The sequence below is a fragment of the Schistosoma haematobium genome, chromosome 4, assembly GCF_000699445.3.
Source record: "Schistosoma haematobium chromosome 4, whole genome shotgun sequence".
NCBI classification, from domain to species: domain Eukaryota; kingdom Metazoa; phylum Platyhelminthes; class Trematoda; order Strigeidida; family Schistosomatidae; genus Schistosoma; species Schistosoma haematobium.
The window spans coordinates 30885057-30909272 of record NC_067199.1 but is presented as its reverse complement, the minus strand read 5'-3'; the positions used below and the strand labels follow the sequence as shown (position 1 = coordinate 30909272).

Sequence of the window (24216 nt, the reverse complement as noted above, 5' to 3'; positions counted from 1 at the left end):
AATCTATAAAATCATACTTAAAACACATCCATTGTGCTGAAAAAAACTGAAATGATAATTGTAATGTAAATTCAGGCAATTTAATCAGATTTTAAAGAAAATCAAAGTCCTAAATTGTAATGATATTTATAAAATATTAAAGGATCAAGTACTATTGTGGTGTGGGTTACTTACATCCACACAAGTAGTATATAACGGTGATCAGGCATAGAGTGTATTGCAGTAGAAGGTCGGGAAGGAAAGAACGGGAACGGGACGCAATTGGTATGAAAATGCATGAACAATGAAATTTGAGACGATGGATTGATATTTTGCAAATTAACTATTTACTACATGGTTCTGAGATTTTATTAAGATGCTCTGTAATTTCATATCAAATACATTCGATTGTCTTCACTGATGTTCTTGTTCACTACACTATATCTCTGTATATTTTCAAATTTAACAGATTCATTTTGAACTTCACATTTTGGACGATGAATTTATACCAGAGAATAGAATGACATATCAGTATACTTTTGAAAAGAATGAGTAAATAATTCATTGGTTTTGTGTATTTCATTTAAATACTGAACCACAAAACGTGTAGAACTAATTGAATAACACAAAAATTACTGAACAACTGTTATTTACATAGTTTTTGCTTTCTTCATATTTCTAGTCAAATCGAAAAGGAACAACTTACTTGCTAGTTGTGAAAGATATTCTTTATTGTTTTGTTGAGTGAAAATCCCAACCGTCATAGGAAAATTTGACTGTCTACAAGTGAACATATCTGCTAATACACGAATTGTGTTTGCAGCATGATTTTCTACATTTGGTGAGTTACTTTCTATGGGAATGTTATAAGCACCTGTTATAGAAATAAATAAATAAAAAAACAAATCATGTGTATGTATGTGTGATAATTAATAGTTTTCTGGTAAAATTTAATATGCAAAGATAGATGGTGACTAGCAGTGGAATTCAGGACGTGTGTTTCGTCCTATTCGGGACTCTTCAGCTGGATGTACCTTCATTCCACATTTGGTGTTTACTGTCTGAAGATACAAGCAAACAATACCAAATGAATTTGCAATTTAATATGTTTAAAACCATTCACTTGATCCCACTAATTTATTATTATGTATATAATATAGTATGGCTTCTTAACTAACTTACCATGTAAATTTACGTAAATATTGTTAAATGAACTGAATGACTGACTATACACTTAGAAAAGTAATGCTTTCTAGTAAACGAAGGTCGCATAAAAGACATTAGATACATGTATTTTGTCTTTTATGAATGTAAAAGGAAACTAACAGTAATAAGGCATGTAACAACGTATTTGGATAGAATAAATGAAAATGTTTACTAAATATATGGTAATGAAGACAGTAACTGACAAAATCTAATCGGTTTTAGGAAGTTTATGAGAAGAAAAGGATTACTATCCAGTGAACAATCATTGTACATATTTTAATTTCACAGGAAGTCGGTTGAGACCCGAATTGCTCAGTTGAAACGTACTGGACTAAGACACTGGTTGATGAGGGTCATACCACTACATAGAAGATCATATTCGTCAAGACTGAAAACAGGCCTTGTAAACGAGTGCATTCAACAAACTAATATTGAAATAAACTGCTAATCATTTAGTAATCAACTAATATATGGCACAAATAAGTAACTTATGTAAAATCCATGGTATTGGCATCAGGATTTTCTGTAAACGTCACTGTGTGTTAACTTCACAACGCTTGTTACTATATATACTATCTAAAGCTCTGATCATTTTACAAAGAAATCATCAATCTATTATCACCATATCTGTTTCTAAATACTGTCAATTATAAATCAATACATTTTTCTAAAATAATTTCCACATTTATATGTTTTACAGTATAATATCATAATTTTTATGGCTGTGTACAAGTGAATTTTAACTCTTGAGCCGGATGTATTACTGTACTTGTTATGTTTTTTTTCTTTATCTTAGCAACAAGCAACAAAAACAGTAAATGAATTTATAGGATTTATCGATTAACTTGATAATAATATGAGTGACCGTTCTTTTCGCGATTATACCTTCTGTTCGAAACAGTTGGGTTTTTTTTGCTGTTGTTAAATTCACTTATTTTGTTTACCTTTTTTTGGTTTTATTTAATTCCCTTGAAGTTTATAATCTTTAAGTAGATTGTTGTTGGAGATTTATCTACTTAACTCTTTCTATTTCTATCTCTCAGTTATTTAATTAGTTCTGTAGACTACTTTACAGTAGAATTAAGGTGAGAGAGAATTAATAAAAAAAATTACTGGTTTCTTTTTATACAGAACAAAATTTTCTGTTATTGAAAATCTATACATAGGAATATACATATATAAGTGATATACTGTCTTCGTTAAAATCGATAAATAAATAGCAGAGTTTCCACATCTGTTAACATGACTGGAAGGTATTTCTTGTGGTATGAACGTCATTTAATACAATTTTCAGTTTAAAATCAATAATGATGATAAGAAAGGGGATATCTTAAATCAATCCTTCTTTGTATTAGAAATTCTCAAAAGAGTATTTGTGCTTTCGTCAAAATACTTGATATTATTAGCAAGTACAGACGTCTTTATATAAGAATATTAAAATTTGGCATACTTTAGCCCTTTATTTGTATTATCAAAATTAAAAATCTATAAGCCGGAGATTTTCTACTCAAACAGAGAAGATAGTGTATGAAATCATAACTCTACAACTCGACCCTTTGAAATTTAGAAACTTTAATCTCAATTAAAAAACATGATGTAGAACAATTGGCAACAATAATCATTCTGTTATCTCAAAACAATATAATTCATCAAGTACACTAAACTTATAACTTACTCATATCTGTATATGGTTCAAGTCCAATATCATTATTGCTAATAACTGAAGAATGCATCAATCCTGATTCTTTAACATTTTTCATGCAATCTAAATGGTTTCTCATAAAATTGCTTGTTTGAAATTTTTTCATACGATCTTGTATCATAATTCATTAACATGCATTATGATTGTTTTCATTATATTTGATATTTGATTTATATATCTTATATTTTTGTTTGAGTATTTTTAATTGAATCGGAAATATGAGCTCAAAATTTTCACTGTTTAATATGAGTTCACTTTGTTTCATTCTACTATTGACTTTTATTGAGGTGGTTTTATATGCTGATGAATAAAAACGATTGAAATGTTTACTCGTAGTTCTTTATGATTAAGTAAGTGATTTTCATTGCCAGTAATATTTCAATCTGTGTAGATCAGAATAAATAAAGTTGAATAAATCGTTATTAGATAAATGTATATATTTAATAAATAATAAAATCATTCGAATGAAGCTGATAGGAAGTTTATGATCTATTACTAAACACACACACTATAGTTAATTTTGTAACGGTACACTATCACTATTTGTTTCCTTGGAACCTGACCTTTAAAAAGACATAAGTTGTGAACATAATGATAAGAATAATGTGTACATATGAAATATACAACGGAACACTTGATGTCAAAGAGTTTTCAGTTGAATTTCCCTGAGATTTCACATTATTTTGTGTGCTTAATGCCTATTAAAACAGAAAAAACTATTTTCCTCTCGTGCAAACTATATTAAATGTAAAATGTCTCTGTAAGCAGTGCTTTATCAACGGTATTTTTAGTGAAAATCGTGTTTTAAAACAAAATGAAAAATAAAATTCTAAATCACTCAATGTATAACGTATAAACTAATTTAATGAAATTTCTGAATGAGCTACTGGATTGATATTTATATATATTATTTAATTTTACACTATTAGTTCTCAGGGCAACCTTTCTACGTAATTGCATAGATAGGTTTTATTAACTTGATACTTGTGACTCAAACATTTTCAATAATTCAAACACGAAGTTCATGAATGTTCATCAGTTAATTTATGGTAGAAGTTGAGATTATATCACAAGTTACAAGTTAACAAGTTTATACTAATAGGTCGTGATGATACATATTAGTTTATTCAAAACGGTCTATGATTAACGCCTAAAATAATTCCATGATGACATCAGATAGATAACTGAACGAAAAAAAAACTAACGTTATTGAACTTTGTGTATCTAAAGAAAACATTATTTTTACTATAAACTACTGGCATTAAAGGTTAGCATTACTAGACATTCAACAACCAATTCATTGTATGAAGTGAACTGGAGTCAATCAAATTAAAAAAATATAAAATTATCACCATTTATTATAAGCAAAGATGGATTCCCATTGAAGTTTGGGAGTGTAATTGACTGGTCTCTTATTGGCTGGTAACTTAAGTCAATATCGAGGCAATACGCACAGTATGCACATATACCAATAAGAGACTGATCAAATACAATCCTAAACATCAATCAGAAGATTCAAGCAAACAATACCAAGTGAATTTATCATCATTTAGTTCATTATATTTATAATCACCATAATCAACCAAAAATGTATAAGAACAAAACACTCCAGTCTTTTAAAGATTATAAAAAACAAAATAAAGATCTAAATGCTGTTGTTTCTTGAAAAATTCAATTTTCATCTTAATCTTTTTTCTTAAAGTATATTTTTATCACTTCAGGCTATATTCTAATTACTGTTTGTTTGTTTACTCGTGTTACTTTCATTCTTGACATTGTTTGAGTCTATGTTGAATAGACTTTTTATCCTAATGTACCTGAATAACAAAATTGAGTATTTCGTAGAGTCATCAAAGTTATTCCTATAACAATAAATTGATTCATTTGGATCAACAAATCAATTTTTTTCAGAAGATTAGAAACAAACGAAAACAACCCAGCTACTTTGTTGTTTTATTTACTGTATTCTCACATTTAAAATAGAATTAAAATAATTTGGATTATTCTATTTTCAGAATACCGATACTGGATAAAGTGAAAAACAGATGAGTATGTTTTTGTTTGGTGAACATCGTAAAGTGAAAAGCTTATGTACTCTATCTTCAGTTTATTAATTTTACTTGCATAAGCATATATATATATATACGTACACATAGTTTTTCTCAATCGTTCGAGTCATAAATCTATGAGTCTTCAGAACAAGTTATGTAAAGAATAACTTTAGGAAAACAAAAGAAAATCAGTGCATTCTCGTTACTGTTTAAAATATTTTGAAGGAGTAATTAGGGGCGATTAAAGTACATTTCATATTATTAACAGGATAGTGGTTTAATTTCAGTAGTCTTGAATATTTAATATTTCTGTTAGAATTTTGACAATTTTTCTAATCAGAAGGTGTGATGTGGAAAGAAGCAGTAACCAGTGGAGTTCACTTGGGTCCGTTAGGAAATAGTAACTCACTGATGTCAATGATGGATGTGTCGCTCACTTTCGTGGATTGGTTAAAGTTAGACATTAATACCGTCGAATGACGATTTAGTGGTCTAATGGTTAAGTGCTCGCGCGCAAGACTGTTAGGTCCTGGGTTGGAATCTTGCGAGGTGGGATCGTGGGTGCACACTGCTGACGAGTTCCACAATAGGACGAAATGGCCGTGTAATGCTTTCAGGTCTTCCATGGGGGTATAGCTTCAATCGACTCATGATCTTGAATACTAAGATTTTTCTTATCTTATTAAGCCATTGGTTTACATTGCTTGTCAAACGCAGTTAAAATAGAAGGGTAATATTTCATGAAAAATGACTTCATACTGTTTACTGATCTTGTGAATGAGGTAACGTGGTGAATGATAAGCTTGGTAAACCTTGGTAATGATACGTATAATAATAAGCTTTATTTGTAATCTATCAGTTTATTAATAGTTTTATTTATGTAACCCTGAAAGATGTTAGTTGTAGATAAGTGCTAGGTTCCAAGACGTTTTATAATTAGTCATACACTTCTGGTTGTTATGTTCCTATTTATATATTTAAAGTTAAAGCCAAAAATTCTCATTTATGAACAATGCAGTTATCTAAGTTTCGCTTCGGTTTTTTTCTTTATTCATCTTCCAAAAAAGTTTGAAAATTTATAGTATCTGACGAGTTTCATATTATGACACAGTAACCTATGGTATAAACAATAAATGTAAACGTTAACAAATAAGCACTTTGTTCCATCCTGTTTCATATGACATTCTGTTAATAGTTAATATCCCTTATGGCTTTGGATAATCCCATATGTCGTTCTAAAGCACGTTTTCAGATTAATCTAACCAGTGTACTTGTATACAAATGATACAATAATCTATTAAAATTTCATTTACAGAATCTAGATAAGTAGTTGGAGCCTTTATTTGATAATTGATTTGTATATTTCCAGCCAGTAGTGGTGTAAAACATCAAAAGTCAGATAAATCTACCACTCACTGAAGCAAATTGTTTTTTAATCACGTAAAGTTCGCTGAAAAAAACTTAGTTTAAATGTTATCTAACTGTCTCTTTACTCAACACTAGTTACTACAAATCGGCTCTTTGTTTCAAAATTATCTATAGATATCTGTAATTACGTTAACAGTATCTGTCATTAATTAATTTGTGTTGCGACATTCTTTCAAAACAGTTTAGTTGAACTCTGATAGAAAGCTCATCCCAACATCGAACATCTAATTCATTATCTATCACTTTACGTTTGAAAGGGATTCCTATATATGAGATCTCTGAGCATAGATTTTACTAACTTTTGTTTAAAGTACACAAACCTAAATCAAGTCTGAATGTGAGATAATTTTTATTTGTGGATCGAAATCTATTATTAAAACCAAAAAAAATCATCGCGTTAATTGATACTTAAAGCTGACCAGCTACAGTTGGACACACTGTTGAGATAAGAGGACTTGTTAAAGAAATAGTCTAGATTAGTAATAAGACTTGTTAAATTTTAAACATTTTTATGGTGGCTTTTTGGGATGCTATTATTATTGTAATGTATCAATGTTACCTAATAGACACCGATCCTTTGGGGTGTTTTGTAATAAAAATTACGAAATTCACTGATATTTTTGCTTGTTTCGATCTAGTCAATGCATCAAAAATGTCTTATAGAAGTTATTATTTTCTCCTTTCTAATTTTTTTCTTGGTTGTCGTTGTTGAAGTATCACTGCTTATGTGTTGATAGTCTATCTAATTACATTAGATTCAGTTTTACAATTGGAGTATCCCATATTTTACATATTTCGAACCCAATGTATCATAATTAACAAACTTCATGTACTTGTCTTGCTATAACATTACGTCGTTTATTATTTTCTTCATTAGTTTGTGAAAATAATACGACTGATTCTTTTGCATTTCAATATGAAATAGTATAATATTTTTATTATAAATGCCATTTATACCTTAGTATTCGTAAAAATTGAAGCTACTACCTAACGACTTTTAAAGTAAAGAATAATATCTTTGAGGTGAACATGTATGTACATAAGTAGAAATGTATGGAAACAAACAAGTTCAGTGTTGTTGACGTTTCCTTAAATGAAACAATTAATTGATCAGTAAGATAAAATATTAGAGGTTCTTGGTTTGGTGATATTACAAATGACTATATTGACTAAATTATGACCACATGAATACATTATAGGTATCTACAAATAAATGAGGATCAACCATTCAATCCAATTGTTAGATTGCTAACTAAGTTGTTAATTAGTGTGATAAAGTAAAGATTTGTGATCCGAACATATTGTTTAAAAACATACGATATACTTTCATATATTACGTATCCACTCTAATTATTATTACTATAATTAATGCCGAGGTGTTCTGGAAATCAATCCTTCGGTTCGCTTAACCATTCCATCTTAGGTCTCTACACCATGATATATTTAGAATGTGATTTTTACAAAATTAAGGTGTTTCTTTTTAATAATTGCTTTAAAAATGATATGCTCACTTGTAGAAAACCAGTTAATAAAAATAAAGCGGTTTATTCGAATAGCTATACTTATAAGATCGGCACTGTTCTTCCTTGGTTCATTTAAGATTTTAGCTACAAGTTTCAAAACTGATGACATACATATATATTCATTTATTAGTAAGACATAGATACCGATATTGCCATGTGGATAAACAGCTCTTTTATTTAACTTACTAACATGATAACAGTTTATGAAAGCTTATGCGTAAGGAGAAGAAATATACAAATTTACCATTTTTAAATTGTGGTCTCATAGGATACTTTTGGTAAAATACTTAAGAAATAATTCCTTGAAATTGTTGAATAAAGCAGTAGGCGCGTTCAGTCTAAAAGAAGAATAATCAACCTTTGTTCTTGTCAGAAAAAATAGACTTATTAACACATGTACTGATATTAATCAACCAACATAAGTTAATACAGGTTCATATACGGTTCTTGTCATTTATCCAGTTAAACGCACCCATAAATTTTAATTACGAAGTGAATGTCAAATTAATATTATACATCACTAAACTCTCAAAAGAAACAACATTGTTAACATGATGCCTATAATCTAGATATAAACCGGTACTTCAGATATAAGATATCATCAAATTAAAGTTAAAATTTTCCAAATTTCCTGGTATCAAGTATTATATAAATAAGTAAAACAAAACATTTAACCTATGTACGCATGATTGCTAAAATCACTTTGTTTCAGTTCTGTATAAAATCTCTTGTTTCTTCATAACAAGATGGATGAAAGCAGGAAAGTCATTGCATTCAGGAAAACTATAAACAACTATACACCTGGGTAATAGAAACAATGACATACAGAATACTCTACGTTTTGCGCAAAAAGTGCTTGCATAATATAATTTATAAGTGATCTATCCTATTGACCTAAACTTACATAAAGTATATCCAAAAATATTAGGTAGATAAAATATTATTATTGTTGTGTATTATCGTAGCAAGTGGTACAACTTCCAACATATAAGTATATCCTGTTATAGGAACTTGCTAGTTTTCTATCATGAAAGTTTATAATAGACTAGTATGTAACCCGACAAAATATCCAGCACTGACCTTTAAGTAAATTATCTAATAAAATAAAAATGGATTTTAAGCTGCAGAATTTCTATGCAACACCAACCACTCAACTGGTAACATACATTAGATATATAAAACACTATATCTTTAATAGATAGTAAAAAAGTGAATTTAAGTATTTAAAAAACCCAGTTTTCACCAATACTAGTGAAAATTCATGTTTCACAGGAAGAGAGCAAAAAGTAAAACAACTTAAGTTGAAAACATGATTTACAACTTTGAACATATTGACTGAGATAAGAATGTGTTGTCAATCGAATGTGTTTTATTCATTCATCTAAAAATGAGATCACATTTTTTTTAGTATGATGCACGACATATCCTTCAGAATCATTATGAGAAAACTAAGATGCCTCACAATAAATACAATCTATTCTGACTTTTTTTCTAACATATTACATAATTTTAAGTAAATCTGAAACATACATTTTTAACAACTATTAGTTATTTATTTTTTTTTGTATTTTTGATATTGTATAAAACCTTTGTCATCAAATATGTTCCGTAATTTTTCTCCACTAGTGTATTAAGAAAACTAATTTTCCACTTCCTCATTCTCAGTAGTATTTGTAACTATGAGAATATATTCCCACCTAAGTAACACAATGTTTCATGCCTTATTGTTAGAATAAATGTATTTCATAAGTATCATTACATTTTCGATGTTAATAGATATTTCTCAAAATATATATTAAACAAACTGTGATGCAGTGAGTACTAAGTTCGAGTCTCAATAAGAATATAACCATTCAAACACATGTATTCCTATTTAATAGATACTAAGTAATTCAATAAAAGAACTCTTGAATTCAATTAATGACTACTTTACATAAATATTACTAAAAGTATAAATACAAATGAAACTTGTGTCAAAGTATCTATGAAATTTTGTTCTTTTTTTTTAAATGTTTAATACGTTAGTTGTTATAAGACTAAATTACGATTCTGATTTGTATAAAGTATGTCAACGGGCATTTGAAGCCGGATACAAAAATATATAACATTAATTTTTTTTCATTATCGTCACAATTAATGATAGTAATTCTATGTATAGATAATTATACTTATTAAAATAAATGAAGCAAAGTCCATCTATATTATGTTTTAAATCAGTGCATTTAAAGGATGATAAATAAGTTGAAAACCTTTTCCCGCCTATATTAGAAAACAAATTTTAATTTTGTTATAGTTGAGTAAACATAAAGTTAATGAATTATGTAGGTTTCAAATATACTACGAAAAAAAATTACAATGTCAAAATTGTTGTCATGATGAATTAACACTTTATATAAAGCGTTATAATTTTTAAACTTGAAGTTTTAGTCACTATTCTGATAAACATATATTTGAATAAATAACTTATGATCGACGTTCCAGGAATTTATATTTTCATGCTAACGAACACCTCCCAGAGTGACTAAGGAAAAGTCTGGTGAAGAAAGTGAACAGTTCGATATTGGCTCATTTAGTGCAAACTGGTCATAATGCCAGCATAAACCAATCCTTTCCTATTATTTATCAGGTCAGTAATTTTTTGCCAAAGCTTGTCAGACTTAAAATCCTTCTAACGGCTGAAGTAGTGGACATCTGAATGAAGTTATGCGTACACAAGAAATATCTTCAGCCGTTTCTTCTCCTCTGGCCAACCTCAAGGCCGATTAATCGATAGTAATCTTAGCTATTGAATAACCCTATTTGACTCCTGTACTTACGAACTTTCGCAGTCAAATACAATTTTGTTTGTTATCTTTATTCACAAACCTTTGTATTATTATTATTATTATTATCACTACCATTATCGTTATTACTACTCGTTAAGCATGATCATTAATCTCCCCAATACACGATCTGATATAGATAACATTGATTACCACCCAGTGACCAATCCATTGTATAAACATGAATCATTCACTTCGCATTGATCCCTCCTCATTACGTCTTACTTATTTTTCACACAATATAGTCTTCCACCGAACATTTGATCGAATTGTAATTGCACTATTATTTCTCTCACCCTATCTGACCCATATTTATTCCGATCATGAATCGTAAATTCTCACTTAGCACATAAGCTGACTGAAGTTAATATTCTATATGAGTCATATTAGCATTAGAAAATTTTATTCCGTTCGCACTCGCGATCCCACTGAGGAGTTCCACAATAGGACGAAACGGCCGTCATGTGTTTCCATGTTTTCAATGGTGGTCTAACACCAATCGGTTCATGATCTCAATCAAAAACTTAATAATCTCCTCAACACCCTACTGACTATTGTATTTTGTTTGACAATCCTAAACATTTTTTACATATATAAAGTTTATGAACGGTTCAAGCTTGTACATTTCTTTTGGTGATAACTAATAATAATAATAAGACTAAATCTATTTTCGTTATTCTAATCTGTGATATTATTTATTTTAATCAGCTTTTATTTACTTCTTTTACACATTTCCGTTATTTCTTCAGGTCAATAGTGTATATTTACTCATGATATTAATTTTGTTGTTGTTGTTGTTGTTGCGTTATTTCAATTTTCTCACATTTTGTTTTAAAGAAAGGTATTACTAGTAGATTTATGACCGAAATGATAAAAAAGTTTATTAATTGTAATACAATATCATGGTTATATTTTGTTAAGTTCATGTAAGAAATATTGTAAGGTCAATCTTATTATGAGTGAAATTTAACTGTAATAAATAAATATAAAGTAATTCAATACAGGAAGTAATATATTCCTTTTATTGACTGATAAAAATGAACTCGAGTTGTCGATACTAATCAAGTGTTACTTTATACAATAGTATCTATATATATGTTGACAATTACATCATAGTAATAATTAGTGAAGTATGTCATCTTCCTATTAGTCACTACCTTAAATATGTAAAGTATGCCTCTTTCGAATGTTATAGCATCGACTTATCAACGGAATTAAGGATAACAACATATGATTTTTCCATCATGTTGTATTATAATTTGAACTCAAGCAGTCATATAAACTATATATGTTAAACTTCCACGTAAGATAATAGTATAAGTCACATGTCAGACATTACAGTGTGACAGATAAAATTCTTTGTACCCAGTTGTAACTAGTTAAAAGGTACTGTTAAACTGTTTGATGTGTTTGAATAATGCTGAAAAATATTTGATACTTTTTAACAGACCTCAACTACACCTTATTTTTTGGTTAATTGGTTACGCAACCATTTTGTTTTTATTTTGTACGTCCGAAAGTTTCTATTTATTTTGTTTAAGAACTCATAGACGGCAAAGCTTGTCGCCATCACACAGAACTTCATTTTCAGAGTGTCCTATTATTTGCTTACCATAGATAGATAACTGAAAAACGCAAAATTAATAGTCCTCTGATAAACAATCAATCTGCACTAATAAAGATTAGGTAAGATGCAACAATCCAAACAAGAACCTGGACTTTTATTATGGAATAAGTGATAAATACATTAAAATATATGAAGCCTACAGAATATAGTTCTCGGGTATTACTTTGAATAAATGTTATTCTTAAAGTACTATCAAGATCGATAACTAAAATTCCTAAAATAAATATTTTCAGTCTTAAATAAGATGAAAGACGAAGCGGATTATAATGAAAAATGAGAATGTACATTAAATATCAGTCGCCTAATTACTTTCACTGATCTATCACTGAGTAGTAACCGAATTCATTACTGTTTGTTCATTAATGTGAAAAGCATTATTTATAACATGATTATATATAAGACATTCTGAGTGATTTCGACCGTAGTGGATGAAAATTTAGATACGAAAAACCAGTCAATTGTATAATGCAAAATTACACAGTCTTATCGTAAGTGATGAAAATCATTGATTAAATATACTATTTTCACATCTGCCTTCAGTTGTCCTTCACAGATTTCATGATTCTTTCAATTCAGTTGTTACTTCAATTGCTCTCTGTCTCGTTTCCTTTCAATTCCATATTATGCTGGGAAGCATATCAATTGTAATTACTCTACACACTACTTATATATGTCAACACTAATGGTATATGCCATACAACTAGTATAAAAGCCATATTACCAGTCTCCGGTCACTTAACTGTAAACACCTAACATCAAAACATATTTATTCAGCCCAAAATGTAATAAAAAAATTCTCAGTTGCTCATTAATTTAGATTAATAATAGTCATACAACAAGACTCGAAAAAACCTCATCTTCGTTTAGATATACGGACTATTTAATTTAAAAATTATTTACTTCATGTATATATGGTAGAGATTATGATCAGTCCAGCGTTTACTGATATTCATGTATATACATATATAATGTTAATAGTAGAATGCGTAAAATGCGACTGACGCCAGCATCTCCTTATCAGTAATTGAGTTTTGAGGAAATCTAATGGATGTATTAATCCTTATATAAAAATGTAAGGGTATATGTCATCCTGTTTAACTGTCAATTATACATGAAAAAAATACCTAAATATTTGTGGATTTAATGGACATGAGAATACAAACATCTGACTATTTAGACAAAAAGCAATTTATGCTAAATAAAATAAAACAGTATCTAAATTAATGAAAGTCTTTCAGTTCCAGTTTGGAGAAAAATTTCCATCAGCAATGAAATCAGCCAAAAAAACTATTAAAATCCAGAAGTTCCTGAAAACATATATTGTTTCTAATATATCATTGTCACGAAGATACCTGGATAAACAATTTTTAATTTTTTTCAATTCAACACCTAAACAATACGTATTTAACTATAAATTATTGATAATTTATAGGTAAGAGGTAAAATGTACAAGGAGACATACTGTTCTTCAACTGTACCTTCTTCTTGTTCCTAAAAAGTATAAGCACGTAACAACGTGAGTTTGGTACATTTCATAAAACAGTACATTGATTTTACAACAATACTAAAGTGCTTTATTGATATTTCATTAATATTTATTGCTGTGTAATTATATTTCGAATAGGCGTTACAGTACTGGAATTAAAAAATGCCGTTTAAAAATAAACACATTCTACCTAGGATTTGTTTAAAAACTCCCACTATATCGAAACATAAATAAATGTTATGAATCCGATGAAATATAGTGATATGTGAATGAATGGTTCAAAGCTTAGCGATAATAATAAGTTAAACGTAAATAGTGATAACAATAATGTTTTGATAGGAAAACACATAACATATGACAGTAAAAAGGAAAGACTGCAAGTACATTAGCCAAATTGTGTTAACTTGTAAACTGAGTACCGATTCATTGGAGCTAAAGTTGACTAGACTTAGATTTAGAGCTCTAGAGCTTGATTAATAGTTACGTACATATTTATGATTTCTTACATAGATAGAGTTTTCTTATTTTATGTCAATATGCCGATCGTAGATTTGCATAAGAATTTCCATATACAACATTAAAATGCGAATTTAATATTTGATAATGATCAACATAAAACTGTGAACGTAGATTGTGAAAGTGTTGCGATATGAATGCTAGATCATACAATTTTGAATCATGAAGCAACCAAATACAATGTATATTTTGAAATGAAAGAATATTGGTCTACAAGCAAGATTAGCTAGAATCGCTGGTAACAGTTGTCAATAAAAAACTGTAATTTACATTCTCTGTATTATTTCAATATCATAACCATGTATCAAATTGACATGGATTGAATAATTACTTCATAAAAAGCATATTTACTGTTAAGCTTATTAATTAAATTTTTGCTAGAATGGTCCCATGGTTTCATAGCAAAAACTGATAATGATATATTAGTATCAGAAAGGGTTTTATGGAGATTGTAGTAATGATATATTAAATAGTAATTTGCTCGGTACATTCAATTTACATATATTTATTATACAAAACAAATTAGTTTTATAAGGCACTTGTCGAAGACCTAATTAAAATATCCAAAAATACTTAAAATACAAATTTTATTTGTATTCTCATTACTTTATGTCACAGGAAATTTTAAACAGTCATCTTTGTTACCACTTTGAATCAGTATGCTGAAACAAATTGTTTTAAACCGGAAACAGTGTAAAATTATAAAATTTGTGCAAGTAGTAATCAAAGTAAGTTGCTGAAGTACAGTAATAAATTAATCAATAAGGTTAGTGTACTTGTAATTGGAAGAAATGAAAAATAAACCCGCTCTCAAGTAGACATTTTAGGCCAATATTTCAAATTTTCGTTAAAGATGTGTTTTTATTTTACTATTTCAATAACTCTGTTTGAAGACATTATGAGTGTGATATGTGACATATTTTTAAAGAATGAAATGGTAAACACTGACATAAGAAAATATGGTTAGTGGCTAGAAGAGGAATCCAGGACGCACGTTTTGTTCTATTTGGGATTCGTCAGCTGGATGTTCCTGCGTCACAGAGTTAATGTCCCCGGGTGAACAACAACAGCTGACGAGTCCCAGATAGGATGAAAAGCGCATCCTGGACTCCACTGCTATCTTTACTTATAAAGCTTGTGACTTCAGACAATATCAAGGTAATCCGCACAGGGTGCACATATGCCACTAAGAGACTGATCAGTTACAGTCCCAAACATCAATGGGAAGATACAATCAATACCAAGTTTATATTAATACTGATAGCTCAATGTTTCAACATATCTAAAGTCAATTTTCTTAATAAGTTATCCAATTAAACCATCATTTCCAAGATAATTCATGAAATGTCCACGTTCTTTATTTTGAAAACAGTAAAACGAAATCATTTGCTTATTTCTGTCTCGTTAGAAAAAATCGTGAAGCAGACGCATATTAAATATTTTTTCATATGGATAAATGTGCAATCATGGATTTTGTTAAACAGTATAATGAATTCTATTTTCTTTCCTATCTTTATCACCTAATGATTATCATACTCTAAAAGTGCTTATAATATGGTTGAAACACTTTTAATGGATAATATCATTTAAGTTTTTAGTCTGCTTGAGTATTATTACATAGACTTATCATTCAAATTATTTACCTTGGAATGAATTATACTAGATTTATTTTAACTATTATTAACCGTGGGCTACAAAATTGATAGATCAGTGTAAGAGCTAAGCATAGACAAAGAACGTGACATACGGCAAAACAACTATAATACGCGGTCATCCTAACGTGACAATATGTAATGTTTTATAATAGAAGAGCATAGTTTACAATTAATTCCCCACAATATATTAATTTCTATTCATTTTATACATTTCACAAGTTTCATTAAAACTGGAAAAAACCGACGTAACTTATTTTTATCTCGAATTTTATAACAAACTAGAATGTTTTCAAATGTAAAAGATATCTCAGTCATAGGTAGTCACTAACTATTATTGATCATATGGTTGTTATTTCCCCAGTGTTTATATATTGAATTTTTGTCTATAGAGACGTATTGGTTAACTATAAAAACTTATAAACACTTATGAATCCTTTATTTTACTTCAAAAAGAAAAAAATATGTACCGAAAAGCCAAATCTAATCTTTTATTTAAAATGAACTACTCTAAAAGAAAGACACTTTAACAGTGATAAATACAAATTTGCTTATACTAATATTACTTTTTTTTATTTCACTAATAATAATCCAAAGTAATCAACAGATTGAAACAGTGTATTGGTATTTTAAAAAAATCACTATTTACACGGTTAACTTGACAGTTTGACACTCTATAGTCAACAATAAATTGAATGAGAGTAGTATCTATGATAGTTTTAATAAGTCTAATAATATTTGTTTTATGTGTTTAGACTATATCATTATATGTAATATTAAAAAGTGAAACAAGTATTTCTCATACAATCATCTACATACAAATAAATCTAACATATTTGTTTGTATGTTAGTATTAAATTTAATAGACGGTAGTTATTAGTTACAGGACAACATTTTGTAACTCAATCTAGTAAATTTATTGATTTCATAAAAATGGAATAAAATTGGATACAAATGTTAATAGGATTAAATTGATAGGAAAAATAATAAAATTTAAATGATTATGCTAATAATAAAAGATTTAGGTGACAACTGTCCAGGTTAGAAAATATTCAAGTAATTGAAGAAGAATGTTCAATTGTTTTTTCTAAGAAGTCGAATGATTATGCGTTCTCAGAATAATTATTCCTGTTTTTGGAGCATACATTGTATCTAGGTATTAACTGCAAAAAGCATTTGGCTTCATATTAGTTACTAAGTAAAATGTAAGTACATTCATTTGATGAGCCCCATATAGTACAGAACGCAATCCTCGGTTTGACTATTAGTTTTTATTCAACGCTGCTGATTATGAAAAACGCTAACGTTCTTAATCTGAACATTTAGTTACTCGTACCCTGTATTTTTATGTGATCAGTGACTTTATCGGTTATGTTCTGAATTACATGGCAAAAGTAGGTTTTATTTAGTCACACTTAATGTGATACAAGGATATACGTAATATTGTGTTGGTTAATTTCACTTATTTTTTAATTCAAACATTATTGGTCAAAAATTATTTGAGTATCAAAATAAGCTAAGATTGATTTTTTCCTGGTAAAATAAATTATTCCTCTGAGCTAACGACAGGTAAAATAAATTAAAACCTTGCTACACAGTTTAATTTGTTTGCATGAGAAAGTCGTTATCATTCTACATGGTAGAAGTTGATTTTATGTGCAAATAATAAAATGCTAATTTAGGGATAAAAACAGATAGCAGCTTTCACTCTTATCATTCATTAGAAAAAAATATCCACACTTTTCCACGAGCTACAGAATATATGTAGTAATTTTTAGTCAGGTTACTAATCTCTGAACCAGACAAGTAATCAGAACTTAACATGGATACCTATAAATCTAAGACATAAATTAACTACTGAACTAAAAGATCTTATTTTTAAACTATGGAGCTACTTCTAAGCTATAGTCTTAATATCGCCATATATAAAACATTCTTTCATTGTTATTAAAGATTACTTAATATAGGAGTAACTTAAACAATAGCGAGTATATAATATAGTCCTTGTTGATTGATAAAATGAATACTGAATGCTTAAAAGACAAATATAAGAAGTTCCTGCTGAAAAAATCAGTATCTTTTTCAAAAACAAAATTTATTGTTTTTGAATATTATTGAATTCTTTCAAATAATGATAAGACTAAAATATTCTAGACCTTAATATAGGCAAAAATCTTTAAACATAATAAATTAATTTGATTATGAAATTCTTTGAGTTAATGAAATGACAAAATGTATCAACTTGGATAAGTAATAGAAAAATAAAATTGTTTATTGTAACAATAAATTTATAAAACTAATTAGATCTTCTTAAAATGAAGCATCGGTAGAGTGATCGATAAGGAAATAGAAGGGATATTGAGATGTCTATAGAATAGTGAGAACCTATGTTTGTTTGTAATGATAGAGGCTTAAACAAGTTAAGTCTGTATATGAACTCAAGTAATAAGGGCTTTCAACGATTTTTATTAGTCTAGGTTTAAAAGAAATCGAAAAAAATAGAGCCTACATTTAATGGTCCATTGCGTTGTAACTATAAAAACTGAATATTATACATGATACACGTTCACGTGTTGTTGTGGATTTTTTAAATAGTATTCAATGGATATTATTAAGACAAATACGTAATCTGTTAAGCATTACAACTATTAAACTTTCTCAAGGTGACCATTACCATTTGCTCCAGTAACTTACGAGGTTAACATCAATTGATGCTTTAAATGAGTTATTCAGAACTTTCAATCAGATTTACAATTTCAAAGTATTATATTCAGCCAATTGTTATAAATGAGCATATATTTGGTACTAAAGATTTCATTTTGTTTTGTAGCCTAGCGTAAATTTTAAAACACATTATTACAAGTAAACTTTGTCTTCATTTTCTTCTGAGATTCTTTAGCTATCAACAACATAAAACAAACAATTAGTGAGGTTGAAATCTACTCATTATAATCAGGTCAACAGCTCAACTGGATCATGTCTAACGCGATAAAATCACCGTTTAATTTGCACTCAAAATATAAACTTAGAATCAATCCTATTTCACTCGTATCGCAAATGGTTGCTTGAAATATACAGTTAGTGTTTTTTCAACATATAGTTCATTTAAATAGTTGAGATCATGAGTCAATCAAAGCTAGACCATTATGGAAAAGTCTGGAAGCACTGGACGGTCATTTCGTTCTATTGTGGGACTCGTCAGCAGTGCGCATCCACGACCCCGCCTCGTGGGACTAGAACCCAGGACCTATCAGTCAGACCTATAATTTATTATTTGTTATAAAGTTGGAATTTCAAGACAACAATGTCATTTTGAAGGAAGAAACATAAAACTATGTTACTGAATACTGTGAGCAAACAGCCATTAGTCAACATTTATTAAACAAACAACTTTCAATATACAATATCTATGATTTATTTCTGACATTTTGATCTATAAAATCTTTCTAATCAAATCTTATACATTTAGATGAATAGAATGTAAACAATTCACTTTTATGAAGTACTATAGCAAATCATTAAAAAGGAAATTATTCAATAATTTTCATAGAAGTTTTAACAGATCTTAACAACAACAACAACAAAAAAATCGATAATTTAAGAAACAAATCTAATGAAATTTTATATTTTGTATTTTGCAAATAAAACTTACATTTTAATTATCAAGTAGTTACATAACAAAATAATGATGATGATAATAATAATGATGATTGTATCCAAAATTTGGGATTAGGAAATCTGGGAAGAATTTAAAGTTTATCAAATTTTACCTTAAATATGTATTAAAAGCGGCCTGCTTGAATATCTGGGTTACCTTTTCCTATCATCTGGATATTTCAACAAATTATCTGTTTTCTTGTTTGTTTTACTACATCATTATGCCTATTAGTCGAATAAACTATTCAGTTGAGTCTGTGAAAAGTTCACGACATTTCGTTGTACGAGTTACAGAAGAACCTAATCAGAGATATCGTGATTGCTGGCATTATAGACCGAAAAGAATATACATTAATCAAATGTCGATTTCTGAACTGATCACATCTAACTGGCGACCACGCAAGAAATAAGGAAACTTGCTAAAACATTTTTTGCTAAGACTTCTATATTGTAGCGAAAATATAATATTGAATAAAGCCAATAATAATAATAATGAAATAGTAACACAGTACTTTGTTTGATTACTCTTTTTATATTGCCGTTTTATTTGTCAGTTCATTGATTACCTTCATTCTGAGAATGATCTTATATATGTAAATTTGTAAGTGTAAATGTAATGATTAAATTATTGAGAAAATATTTACGTCAAAGTACATAGCAACCCCATCTTATGTTATAAAGTACAATTTTATGGTCTATCTTATTTTTCTTAAATTATTATATCGGATTTGATCAGTGCATATCAAAATAATCATTGCATAAGATTTATTTCTATTCATTTGTCTGATTATCATAAATGATCAAAAGTATGTCACTAGTTGAATGTAGATATTACGTTCCACCTGTTATATATATATATATATATATATATATCTGCAGGTTATTTTAGGAATTAGTAACCTCAAATTCAGTCATCACTTCATGTACTTGGAGCTTCTAAAAAAGAAGAATCATAAATTTTGAAGTATCTTTCTAAATCTTATATACTTTAAGGGTGAAGTCAGTGATTCAAAAGCTTAACAAAATCCTAGTTAGTTTAAGCCAATCTAACTTTAGTTGGCTTGAACTAAATGTAATTAGTACGTGATAAACTACAGTATCTTTTTAAAACTACGTATGTTAAAATGGGAGAAGTTATCAAAAAGCGGAATATATATCTTAGAAAATTGAAAATATCCAGTAGTTCTACTTAGGAAGCTTCACTATGCTTCTATTGTGCTCTAAGCTGAAGAATGAATTTATAATATTTCTCCTCTTCGTTAAACATATACGTGTTGTCACTTTTATTACCCTCTGATTGTCGCTTACGATTAATTTTTCACAGATTATTTTCACTGTCGAAACTAAGGAACTTATCTCTAATTGTTTAATACAAACAGAGGTGATAGCACTAAAGACTCACCTTAACTAAAACAGATGTATCTGAATCTGAATGCTACAATGACAAAATTGCTCCTATCTTTGTGTTCTCTAACTGTTCAAATGCCAAGACAAGGGTTAGATTTGGACTAATGCACGTATTATATTTGATTGCCTAGTAAACAACACTCCACAAACTATAAAACTTTGGATGTCTTGTACATTATAGCATTAATTTATTTACATCTACTAATAAGTATATTCAAGTCAATGTATTCGAGATCCATTTAGGTCATGATTTACCACAAACATATTGTCAAGTCTTCTGTAAAATAAGGCCTAATTTCTATAATTTATTCCGTATAATAAATACGCTAAATACGCTAGAATAAATCATTCTACTTCTGTATTGATGGGTTATGTTTTTATTGATTGATTTTGTAATTAACATCAACAATTAGAGCATAACTTTGACCTGACAAAGAGCTCAAAATACAAAGTTTCCAATGAATGCTGATATGAAAAACAAATTTGTCTTAACGATCATATAATATCCATTTGTAAGTGAATGGTTTTATAAATTTCTTAGAAGATTTACTGAATATCAGATGGGGTTTTGTAGAGATTTTAGTAATTTCAATTGTTGAAATCATGAGTCAATTGAATCTAAACCACCATGGAAAATCTGGAAACACTGGACGGCTGGTTCGTCCTAGTATGGGACTACTCAACAGTGCACATCCACGATACTGCACCCCGCGAGATTCGGACCCAGGACCTATCAGTCTCGCGCACGAGCGCTTAGCCACTAGACCACTGATCCGGCATACAACGGTAGTAATGTCTAACTTCAACTAATACACGAAATTGCGTCACCGTACACTATTGTCTTTATTGAGCTGATATCTCACAACAGACCTGGTTGAACTCCACTGGTAATGACTTCTCACTAGAACTCCAGGAGTATCTCCTGAAGTCAGTCACTAGTGAGCAGATGATTGTTATCAGAAGGGGTTTTGTGGAGATTTTAGTAATTTCAATAATTGAGTAAAAAAAAATGGTTAAAAGTAAAACCGGGTACTATAATAAGAAAGTTTATCACTTTCTTCATTTCCACACAATAATTTATTGATTTAAGTTTCAGTTTTGCTTTAAGACTTTGGACTTTAAGTTGTTGAATTCAATGTGCTTGAATATAAAATGTATCTGTGAAGAGATCAAGGAACTAAAGAACTGTATGATTGTAATTCATTGGAAAAATTTGCTTCATTAAGTTAGCAATTTAATGACGTGATCGTTTCAAACGGAAAACGATGTCAATAAATTTCGACTGGTATTTCATTTATTTAGACATATGAAAACAGTAGGATAATATAAGATTTTATACTTACAAACAGTAAAAATCTAACATGCTTCATGATTGAAATCGATTGTATGATAGACAACATAGACAACAACTAGATTTTTGTTAAAAACCGTTTAATCAGAAAAACCACCTAACAAGTAATATCATGTTCTATTATATTTAATAATATTATCCGCACTGGAAATAAATATCGGATATGTATAAATCGTAAACAAATTATCAAATGATCTAGATGGTTGGATAACTTTATTGTTTAGTCAAATATGGATTACTCAACATTAATGATGCCTATCCTAGATACATTAACTTCTGTGAAAATGTGGTAGTTAAATTTCGAAAAACCTTCATTTTCACCACCTTGGTAATAAACTTATATGATGAATTTACCGAAAGTTTGGTAAGCATATGGATTCAGTGTCATATTTCTCAATATGCATTAACTTCAAATTATTATCAAAATGGTTTCATTAGGTCTCCTATTATTACGAATAGCAGACTGAAAGGTTTATGAAATGCAAAGAATTAAGCACCTTATTGACATATCTTCTTCTTTCAAATTGGTTCAAACTATACTCATATTAATACATCACATTTTCTGAGTTTTTATTATTAATTTCAGAAATTCACGTATTAGCATTTTTATAATTTACTAGTGAAGGTTCGTGTTTCATTTAAATTCTCATATAAATAAAGTCATTTGCTTATGTCATTTAGTTTAAAACGATTCACAGAGTGTTCAAATAACGTAATCCCTAATAACAGTGCTAAAACTGTATTGTTCGGTATTGTAATCTACAAAATAAGAGTAAACTGATGAGTCCAATTCAAGTTCCTTTTAAATGCAAACGTACCCTATGTACTCGTCAGTTACAGTAAATGATAGCTTATACAGTACAGTTCATGTAGATAGATCATCTTTTATTTTTCTCTCTACTAAATCACCGATACTTACTCCTAGTAGAGCATAGGCCGCCGACTAGCATTCTCCAAAATCACCGGTAGCATACCAATACTTAAGATATGATTTATTTTAAAGAAAAATATATATTCTTAGATTATTGAATATAAACTTTTCATAATAATTAATGTTTAATACTACTTATAACAACTTACATTTTAGGTAAATTAAATGTGTAGCATAAATTACATTTCCAAAATGATTATCCATTTATTATTCATTGTGTATAAAAGTATTTGAAAATCATATCTCATTTTCAAAGTGTTTCACTTTTAGTCAATTCACCTCAGTATGAACAAGATTTCATACAATAAAAGATAGAAAAATATTTTCTCCTCAATGATGAATACTTTTCAATGACTGGTTTCTATTCAAATTAGAAATTTATTCTTGAATAGTCCGAAACTTTTCTCATATGATTCAATGAAGAAAATAGTGAACATAAATAAAATGAAAAATAGTTAAGTAAATAAATTGAATTATAAAGCATAAATAAGTAGATAAATTGATAATTGAAAACGATTCATTAATCTGAACAGTATACTGATTCACATTACTATTTGTATACGGATTTTTAAAATGATCTGATTGGCTAGTATAGAAATGTTAATTTTATGTTGTGCAAATACTTTTATTTAATTATTAATAACAATGGATCATTGTATTGTCACATCCCTTGAAGATAAGTTGAACAGGTTTAATGTGAGAAACAGAATTGTAAAATAGTAAATTTATTGTATGTCTGTATGTATTCAGGTAAACAAAAAACATTGAAAAGGCAGGGGATAGAAATGATTTCTATAAGTAAGCTAGTGGTTGATTGTAACAGGTATATAATTTAAATAAGACAGACATGCAATAAACTTTAGTAGGAGATAGATTAA

The 24216-nt window shown here is 28.7% G+C and overlaps 1 protein-coding gene across 1 annotated transcript in view; it reads right to left on the bottom strand.

The window, feature by feature from the left end:
- The window catches only part of MS3_00007847 (uncharacterized protein), a gene marked incomplete at its 5' end in the record, with an annotated part of 89776 nt that extends 66056 nt beyond the window's left edge, over positions 1 to 23720 (bottom strand). Inside the window, 3 exons of the mRNA XM_051216192.1 lie at positions 686 to 853; positions 2861 to 3270; positions 23488 to 23720. The remainder of the gene's footprint in view (positions 1 to 685; positions 854 to 2860; positions 3271 to 23487) is intronic.
- Between the last annotated feature and the right edge of the window lie 496 nt (positions 23721 to 24216).